General features: G+C 40.1%; 1 pseudogene; it reads left to right on the top strand.

Moving 5' to 3' along the window:
* Positions 1-205: 205 nt before the first annotated feature.
* On the top strand, positions 206-1,956 carry LOC118009023 (annotated as a pseudogene).
* The last annotated feature ends 8,688 nt before the right edge of the window (positions 1,957-10,644 follow it).

Below are 10,644 nucleotides of genomic sequence, written 5' to 3'. Positions count from 1 at the left end.
AATAAATAAATAAAATCTTAAAAAAAAGAAAGAAAGAAAGGACTTTGGGTCAAGGGGCTCCGTTTTGTGGCCTGAGAAGGAAGTAGGGGCGAGACTGCCTTCGAAAGAACAACCAGTTGACTGAAAACTTCCCAACAGACGTGACGGAAGCCTTAAGGCAACGGGCTGATATTCTGGAAATGATGAAAGAAAAATAAATGCAGACAAGAGTTCTATACCTCAAAAAATACTTTAGAATTAAAGAAAATGTACCTCAAAAACAGAGAGAGAGCTCCACCGCCGCCCGCACCTCGCGCCCCGCGCGGGGCATAGAGGACGTCCGTGCGCGGGTGCGCAAGGGATGCCGGTACTGCCTGGCGGTCCCAGACGGCGTTGGGCGGCGCAGCCGACTGTTCCCAATCAGGTGGCGGGTGGCGTGAGGGTAGAAGACTGCGGGGAAGGCGCGAAGTTTAAAAGGCAGCCCTCCTCAGGGCCTCCAAGAGCGGGCGCCGCCTGGACGAAATGCCACTGCCGCTGGAACCTGGCCACGGGACAGCATGGCGGCGGCGGGCTGGGAGGACAGCCCCTTCTTCTTCAAGGTGGTGGAAAGCTGCTTCGACCACGCGGCCAGCATCCTGGAGGGCAAGTTGGCGGCACACGTCCAGAACGGCGAGAGTGAGGAGCAGAAGCGGAACGGGGTGCGTGGCATCCTGCGAATCCTCAAGCCCTGCAACCACTTGCTGAGCCTGAGCTTCCCCATCCCGCAGGACAGCAGCGCCAGGGAGGTCATCCGGGGCTATGGGGCCCAGCACAGCCGGCACTGCACGCTCCCGTTACAGCAAAGATGTGAATGTAAAGTAAGTAAAAGTTTTGGCTTCCCTTGTGACGTCTAAATGTGCTGTGGTTGATGTGCCATTTGGGGTGCTAATGCTGGTGTTAATACCAAGAATTACACCAGTAATAAATTGGAAAAGATCACAAGGGGATTCACCATGGAACTCACAAAAAAGGGTTTTATTGGTGCTGGCGTTGATGTGCCTTCCCCAGGCATGGGCACATGCGAGCAAGATATGTCCTAGATTGCTGACACCTATAACAGCACCATAGGGCATGTAAATTAATGCACGTGCCTGCCATCCTGGTAAATCCATTAGTCTGGGTCGCATCCACCCACATCTCCCTGCTACTGGCTGTAGTGTTTTGCATGGGATTGAAAACTTCCTTAATGAAACCTCTTTCATGAGCATTTTAGGAATGACACCAGGGTTTGGAGATAAAATATGTTTTTTAGGGATTGGGCAATTTCGCAGTCTATATTTACATTGTAATTTTGCTAAATGTGTTGGTGTTGCTGAATCTAATGGGAGCATATGGAATTCAGATTGCAACATGGATCAATCCTGAATTTCTCCAAGGCAAAGCCCTCGGAAAGAAGCATCCTGCAAGCAAACTGGCATATTCATCCCTATTGCCAATGAGAAGCAGGTGACCAAATCCAGTGCACCCAGAGTCAAAGCCAAGATCATTGCTGAAACTGCCAATGAAGTTGATAAGATTTTTCTGAAGAGGAACATTATGGTTATTCCTGATCTATATTTGAATGCTGAGGGAGTGATAGTATCTTACTTTGAGTGGCTAAAGAGTATAAATCATGTCAGCTATGGCTATTTGACCTTCAAGTATGAAAGAGATTCTAACCACCGTTTTCTCATGTCTGTTCAAGATAGTTTGGAAAAAAAATTTAGAAAACACCGTCGGACTTCTCCCATTATATCCACAGCAGGGTTCCAAAACAGAATATCCAAGAAAGACATTGTGCTTTCTGGTTTCGCTTACCCTATGGAGTTTTCTACCAGGCAAATCATGTACACAGCCAGAAAGTATAACCTAGGTTTGGACCTGAGAACAGCTACCTATGTAAGCACCACTGAGAAAGTCTTCGGAGTGTACAATGAAGCTGGTTTGACCTTCAAATAAATGGATCATAGCTGACTTCTTCACTATCCTCTTTACCTGTAACTTCTGCAAACTTATCACATGTTAAATTTAACCACAGAAAGATTTTTCTCTTATGGACATCGTTCTCAGTAAGTCTGTCCAAATCAAAGAAATAAAGGGTCCAAAGAAATTAAGGGTGGGAGATCACATACACGTTGGTGAGTGTGAAAGTAGAAATTGCCTGTGCCAGAGGGCCACTTGGGATTTTTTGCCTTTAAATAAAAAGTCTTTTTATCTAGCAATATGCTCCCTTGCTCCCTTGCCTGTTCCCAACATGTTAATTACCTTTTGTTTCAGCTTAGCAATCAGTCATTTGCATAATTTTGCTCTGGCCAAGTCTGAGATGGGACATGCTATAAATTTGATGCATTTAAGAAGTAGGTGTGGGGTATTTTCAGAAGGTAGTATTGTCCTAAAATTAGTTATTATTATTTCACATCAGCAAAATAACTCAATTTCCCAGGTTGCAAACAAAAATAAAAGCTGTTTCTTATATGCATTTTATTTTTTAGAATGATAGAAGTACATGTTGCTATAATAAAATTGCCTTTAATCATTTAACAAGCCTAACCTTGACTCAAGCAGTTAGTGCTTATAAACATAAATGAAAAAGGGGCGCCTGGGTGGCTCAGTCGTTAAGCGGCTGCCTTCAGCTCAGGTCATGATCCCAGGGTCCTGGGATCGAGGCCTGCATCCGGCTCCCTGCTCAGCGGGAAGCCTGCTTCTCCCTCTCCCACTCTCCCTGCTTGTGTTCCTGCTCTCACTGTCTCTGTCAAATAAATAAATAAAATCTTAAAAAAATAAATAAATGAAAAAAAATCTCGTATTTTATGACATAAAATAGTATCATTTATAGCTTATCAGTTCTGTATTATTGTTCAGCAAAGATAAAAAGCCAGATGGATAATCATTATCTTCATAACTACAGATGACGGAGGCTATTTTTATTGTGGCTATCTGAATTTGCTAAATATAATTCTGACATGTAGTGCAAATAATGCAGTAACCTCCTTATCATGTTAATTTTTCTTTCTTCAAAGATGTATTATGCTGAGTAATTGAACAATAATTCAAGTAGAGTAGCCCAGAAAAAAACTATTGGTCTTGCTGTGCGGAGTCTGGCTGACCGCTTAAGCATTGCCAACGTCTCCAGCCCTGCCTAATTCCATGTCCCTTTTGTTTTGGAGGGCTCAAATTCACACAAGCTTAATTAACAAAGTGGGGCTTAAAGCATTGGATTGAGTGTTTTGTTTGAGATTTTTTTCTTTTGGCCAGGACCTTTTGAACAGTGGTATACCAATGAAATACTAGACATTAGGTATGTAATGAATGAGTCTTTTTTAAAAAACAATAATACTCTTTCAGCAATTCTAATTACTTTGTAACTTCATGACTTAACCTGGTAATAAAAAGTTATTAAAAGTCTGCCTTTTCAAAAAAAAATTGAAAGGGAAATATTTTCAGACAAATAGCAGCTAAGGACATTTAGCACCAGTGTACTTTCATAACAGAAATACTGAAAGGATTTCCTTATATAGAGGGAATATGTTCCTAAATGGAAACATTGAAATAGAGGGATGAATTAAGAGCAACTAAAAGTTTGAACATGTAAGTTTATTTTTTATTTGTATCTTTTTTATTAAGTTCAATTAGCCAACATATAGTACATCATTAGTTTTTGATGTAGTGTTCAATGATTCATTAGTTGCATATAACATAACACCCAGTGCTCATTATGTGCCCTCCTTAATACCCATCATATAAGTTTAAGTGAATGTTGATCTGTATAGTAAAATAATGTCTTGAGGATTATACATACACATACAAATATATACATGTATATATGTATATACACACATATATATAATCAAAATACATGACAATAACAGCACAAAAAGTTGGAGAGGGGTAAAAAGCATTAAAACTATGCTAAAATCCTTATATCGCCCAGGAAGTGGTAAAAGTACTAATTTATAGGATGCATGTGGTAATATCCAGGGTAATAGCTAAAATAAGAATAAAAGATCGCCTCCTAATAGAAAGGAAAGAATGAAGTGATTTTAAAAAAAGATTAATCCAAAAGAAGGCAAGAAAGGGGAAAAAAGGGAATATAGAACAGGTGTGGCAGTGGTGAGGTGGGAAGTTAAATCCAACTACATCAGTAGTTATGTTAAATGTAAATAGACTAAATTCTTTGACTAAGAGTTTATCAACTAAATGCTACTTAAAAGAATTATACCTTAAATATCAGGTACAGAAAGGTTGACAGTAAAAGGACAGGACATGTTCCATCTTATAAATGATAAAAAAGAAAAACGAAAGCTCATAAAGTGCCAATGGAAACCTTGTCAGCACCTCTCCTTTGTCCATTCCCAGAGAGAGATGTTAGAGTTGGGGAAGTAGACCATAATAAGATTAGCATAGGGTGGCACTTATAATCAATTCTAGTTTGGCTGCATAAGGCAAGGTCAATATTCAACCCAGAGGTGCCTCAGGAATAAATACAGTCTAATTCAAAAGAATAGAGATAGTATTTTGAGAAGCCACATTTCCTTTAACTCAAACTTGCAAATGTAGTCCCAGGCCTGGAATACAGAGCTGATAACAAGAACCACCACAAACAACAAAAACCTCCAATGTCCAGAAATCTCTTTATTGGGACACCTGGGTGGCTCAGTCAATTAAGCATTTGCCTTCGGCTCAGGTCATGATCCTTGAGTCCTGGAATTGACTCCCATGTCAGGGAGTCTGCTTCTCCCTCTGCCTCTGCCCACCCCCACCCCCACCCCCGCCCCTTGTTCCTGCTCTCTCTCACTCACTCTATATCACACAAATAAATAAATAAAATCTTTTTTTTTTAAGGGGGGTTCCCACATTTACCACTCTTCATTTTCTTGTGAAGCATACATTCACCCAAATGAGCTAGGAAGCCCTTCATGATCTTACCATGTCTTCAATAAAAATATTTAAATTTCCCATTCTAATTGTTCAATTAGGTCACTGCTCCATAGGTTTTCAGGGTTCTTTTAACCCATTTTTTAATGTGTTTTGAAATATGTTCCTTGATCCAATGAGATATTGGTTATGGCTCCAAATTGACATAAAATGCCTATTTCTAGGACCTTGATGGTGTTTCAGCTGCTGTTTCTGAAAGAGTAAGTGTCTTCTGAAAGTATGTCATTTTTGTTAAAATCCTTTTGAATCCTTCAGAGACATTAATCCCTGTGTCAGTCACCTGTCAGGTTTGGGTCAGTCTTTGTTCTTGGGGGATTTTCCCAAGGCCAATTTCAGGTAGTTTTTCTCTTGATAACATTCAGGAAATTACATTTGTAATTTCCACATTAGTGACTGGTAGTTGGCAGTGGAATATGTTTTTGTAAATTCATTGTTGTATGGTTTGGCCACTACCATGCCTGCTCATTTCATGTATCCAAGTGGTTACCTACAGGCAGTGGACCAAGGCATCATCTTGGCATTCTGATTCTCCTCTGAGACAGTAACTGGGTTCTTTTTGATGAGCATCCATATGATCTACTTTAATTTTCTTTCTAAAATTCCACAGACCAGCATGCCTGGGTGGGGCAGTCAGTTAAGTGTCTGACTTGGTTTGGGTTCGGGTTGTGATCTCAGGGTCGTGAGATTGAGCCCCTGTTGGGCTCCATGCTCAGTGGGGTGTCTGCTTGGGATTCTCTCTCTCGCTCTCCCTCTGCCCCTCCCGACCCCACTCGCTTTTGCTGTCTCTAAATAAATATATCTTAAAAAAAATAATAAAATAAAATTCCACAGACCTTTCACAGTTGTGTTCCTCACCTACAGTAGTCTTTACCTGTTCATTCATTAAACATTTATCAGCTATACCCTTGGGCCATTGGCTCTGGACTAAGAATTTGTGATACCCACACTTTTTTAATGTAGCATTTTATACTAGTTAGGACTTTGTTCTAGAGCAAGATTTAGTTCTTTTTGTATTACTGTATGCGCTGCTTTCAGTTCAGCCCATTCTGCAAAATTACCTGTGCCTTTTCCTTTTTTTAAAATTTAATTCCAGTATAGTTAACATACAGCATTACATTAGTTTCAGGTGTGAAATATAGTGATTCAGTAATTCTATACATTACTCAGTGCTCATCATGTTAATCCCCTTCAGCTATTTCACACATCCCCCCACCCACCTCCCCTCTGGTAACCATTAGTTTGTTCTCTATAGTTGAGTATGTTTCTTGGGGTGTCTGGGTGGCTCAGTCACTTAAGCATCCCAACTCTTGATTTTGGCTCAGGTCATGATCTCAGGGTCCTGGGATTGAGCCCTGCATCAGGCTGCTCACTCAGTGGGGAGTCTGCTGGAGATTCTCTCCCTCTCCCTCTCCCTCTGCCCTTTGTCCCCCCACACTTGCTCTCTCTCTCTCTCAAATAAATAAATAAGTCTTTTTAAAAAAAGAGTCTGATTCTTGGTTTGTCTCTTTTTTCCTTTGCTCATTTGTTTTGTTTCTTAAATTCCACATATGAGTAAAATCATATGGTATTTGTCTTTCTCTGACTCATTTTGCTTAGCTTTATACTCTCTAGCTCCATCCATGTTGTTGCAAACGGCAAGATTTCATTCTTTTTTACATACATATATGTATGTATATTCCAATATATACATCCACTATATATATATATATCCATCATATGTGTGTGTGTTTATGATATATGATATATATATCACATCTTCTTTGTCCATTCATCTATCCATGGACACTTGGTCTGCTTCCATAGTTTGGCTATTGTAAATAATGTGCAATAAACATAAGAGTGCATGTATCCATTTTAATTAGTGTTTTTGTATTTGGGGGGTAGATACCCAATAGTGCAATTACTGGATTGTAGGGGATGTCCACTGTCACCACTTATATTCATATATTCAGCATAACACTGGAAGGTCTAGCCATAGCAGTCAGACAACAAAAAGAAATAAAAGACATCCAAATTGGTAAAGAAGAAGTAAAACTTTTGCTATTTGCAGATGACATGATACTATATATAGAAAACCCGAAGACCCCACCAAAAAATACTAGAATTGATCAATGAATTCAGTAAAGTCGCAGAATACAATATCAACATACAGAAATCTGTTGCATTCCTATACACTAATAATGTAGCAGCAGAAAGAGAAACTAAGAAATTAAGAAAACAATTCCATTTACAAGTGCACCAAAAACAATAAAGTACCTAGGAATAAACTTAACCAAAGAGATAAAAGACCTGTACTCTGAAAACTATAAAACATTAATGAGAGAAATTGAAGACTACACAAAGAAATGGAAAGACATTCTGTGCTTCTGGATTGGGGGACTAAATATTGTTAAAATGTCTCTGCCTTTGCCTTTTTCAAGTAGGGATTTACTGTCTGCTGGGCAAATAGTGACTTCCATATGAAGTGTCCTTTTTCAGTACAGGAGCTCCCATTGGTGGAGCAAACAGCCTGTTACACTTCAGTGGGAAGAGAGTCATAAAATTCAGACCACTCACCAACAGGAGAAAGTGTTCTATCATTGATCCTAGAGGTGGAGAGAGACTACCTGCCCATGAATATGATGCACTTGCTCCATTTCAGCATATTCCTAAGTATAACATTTACATTTTACCAAAGAACTTTGTTGTACAGCTCTTTCTTTATTTGAATGTCTTTTTTGACATCACGCATATCAAAATATATATCTTGGTAATTGTTTGTCCTTCAGCCATATGGGCTCTTTCCACCAGAGCTTAAGAGTGTACTGGTAATTGGTCTCAAATGGTTTGTACTTAGTCATAGCCTAGTTTTCTAAATCAGAATACCAGTAGCCACCATTTGGTGTCAGAATTGGACTTTTGCTAATAACTCCAAGTTGTCTGAGTGTTAGTAGTATACACATATAAAATCATTGGTTCATTAGGATTATATAGTCCCAGAGGTGCAGCTTGTACTCTTACCCTTTGCATATCCTCAAATACTTCCTTTGTCCCAGCTCATTTGAATTGAGTGGTTTTTTCTTAGTCACTCGGTGTTAGAGAGGACAGGATACCCAAATGTGATATATGTGTCTACCAGAATCTATATTGTTCCACATGACCTTGTGTTCTTTTCTCATTAGTGGGACCCAAAAGGGATAGTAATTTGTTCTTTATTATTTGTGAAATGTCCCTAGAGGCCTCACCTTGGGATATTCCCAGATATTTGACTGATTGGCCTTGGCCCAAAATCAGCCATATAAATAAATGCCCTTGGCTTCCTCTTCCAAAGAGGAAATTATTGTATTATCAATGTAATAAATCAACTGATTTTTGAAAGTGGTCATATCTAAATCTTATCCTATCAGGTTGTGACAGTATACCAGAGAATTCAGGTACCCTTACAGGAGGACAGTAATTGCATAATGGAGTCCATCTCACATAAAGATGAACTGTATTTGACCTGCTTTCCAGAATGTGATACAAAAGCCAAGTCACCTTTAGCAAACTGGTCATCTTTAACCTGCTAAATTCTTGAAATGTTTTCCTCAAGTCCAGCATAGCAAAGCTATTGATGGAAGTACTTTTAAAATTCAGTAGTCAACAGTCAGCTGTGCAATGGTTTTCATAAGCCATATAGGGATATTATAGAGAGAATTAGAGAAGACTTTCACTCTTTATTCTACTGCTTTCTTAATGAGGGCTGAGGTTCACTATCTTCTAGTACTCCAATACTGCTTAGTAATTACTATAGAAGAGGGTGCAGGCAATGCTAATGGATCCCATTTAGCATGTAATTAGAACCAGGCAAAGGGTGAATTTACCCAACATTTGGTTACAAGCTGATAATGGCAATGCTCTCTATTCATGCATCACCTATCTTCTGCATATACATTTGGAACAATTTGATACCTCTAAAGGAAATCTCTCACTTTCTCAATTATCTACACTTTTACTCAGTCTTGGTACCTTCTGCCACAGAATCAGCATACCACCCCAAGTTTTACTTTTAGCCCCTTAATGTTGCTTTCTGATTTCCCTACAAATATAATAGATATCATGTACCAGAATCCCTAGGGAAACTAATATGTTTTCAATGTTAAAAAAGCAAAGAGGTTATGATGGTCCTAAGGAAGGCGGGGGGGGGAGGGGTGTAGTGATCATGGATAAATCTAAAAGATGAGATCCAAAAGGTTAGAAATGAAATTCTCCGTGCCTATAACCAGATCTGCCAGGGAAAGTTGTCTTCAGCAACCATATGATTTGGTGGAGGAGCTAAGATGGCTTTCCTCATCCCTGGAACACAGCTGTATTGAGGTCAGATCCCTTAGAACACCCAGAAAATCTATCTCAGGATTGGAAGATGGATCTCCACCAGTGGAGGGAGACAGCATGGCAGGCACAAGACTTTTTTTCAACAAACAAATCAAAGCACACCTAAATAAAGGTCCAAGCACTCCCCACTGCAAGGAAGGAGGAACTCTGCAGAGGATGGATCAGTGGGAAAGAGCAGCCAAAACACAACAGCAGAGTGCACACAACATACACCAGAAACACTTCCTGAAGTGCCAGGCCCTGGACAGCATATGACCTCTTTTTAATATAGCATTACTCTGAAGTGCAGGAAACATAACAATCTTTCTTTTCTTTTTTTTGGAAAACTCACTTTATTTTTTTTTTTAAGATTTTATTTATTTATTTGACAGAGAAAGACACAGCGAGAGAGGGAACACAAATGGGGAGTGGGAGAGGGAGAAGCAGACTCCCCGCCGAGCAGGGAGCCCGATGCGGGACTCGATCCAGGGACTCCAGGATCATGACCTGAGCCAAAGGCAGTCGCTTAACCAACTGAGCCACCCAGGCGCCCCATAACAATCTTTCATAACACACAAGAGATAGAAACTTAGCCAAGGGGCGCCTGGGTGGCTCAGTCGTTAAGCGGCTGCCTTCGGCTCAGGTCATGATCCCAGGACCCTGGGATCGAGCCCCACATTGGGCTCCCTGCTCCGTGGGGAAGCCTGCTTCTCCCTCTCCTACTCCCCCTGCTTGTGTTCCCTCTCTCGCTATGTCTCTCTCTGTCAAATAAATAAATAAAATCTTAAAAAAAAAAAAAAAGAAGAAAGAAACTTAGCCAAAATGACAACATGGAGGAATTCTCCCCAAAAGAAAGGTCATGAAGATATCACAGCCAGGGACTTGCTCAAAATAGATATAAGCAGTATATCTGAACAAGAATTTAGATCAACCATCATAAGACTACTAGCTGGACTTAAAAAAGCATACAAGACACCAGAGAAACCCTTGCTGCAGAGATAAAAGACCTAAAAACTAGTCAGGCTGGAATAAAAAATGCTATAACTGAAATGCAAAACACACTGGATATAATCACTATGAGGATTAAAGAAGCAGAGGAGAGGATAGGTGATATAGAAGATAAAATTATGGAAAATAATAGGGCTGAAAAGAAGAGGGAAAGTGGGGTGCCTGGGTGGCTCTGTTGGTTGAGCATCTGCCTTCATCCCAGGTCATGATCCCAGGGCCCTGCTCAGCAGGGAGTCTGCTTCTCCCTCTCCCTTTGCCCCTCCCCCACCCCACTCATGCTCTCTCTCACTCTCTCTCATTCTCTCAAATAAATAAAATCTTTTTAAAAAAAGAAGAGGGAAGAAAAATATTTGATCATGAATATAGACTTAG

The sequence above is a fragment of the Mirounga leonina genome, unplaced genomic scaffold (assembly GCF_011800145.1).
Source record: "Mirounga leonina isolate KUSES-001 unplaced genomic scaffold, KU_Mleo_1.0 Mir_126, whole genome shotgun sequence".
Lineage (NCBI taxonomy): Eukaryota > Metazoa > Chordata > Mammalia > Carnivora > Phocidae > Mirounga > Mirounga leonina.
The sequence above is the reverse complement of the archived record's forward strand: the minus strand, read 5'-3'. Positions and strand labels throughout refer to the sequence as shown.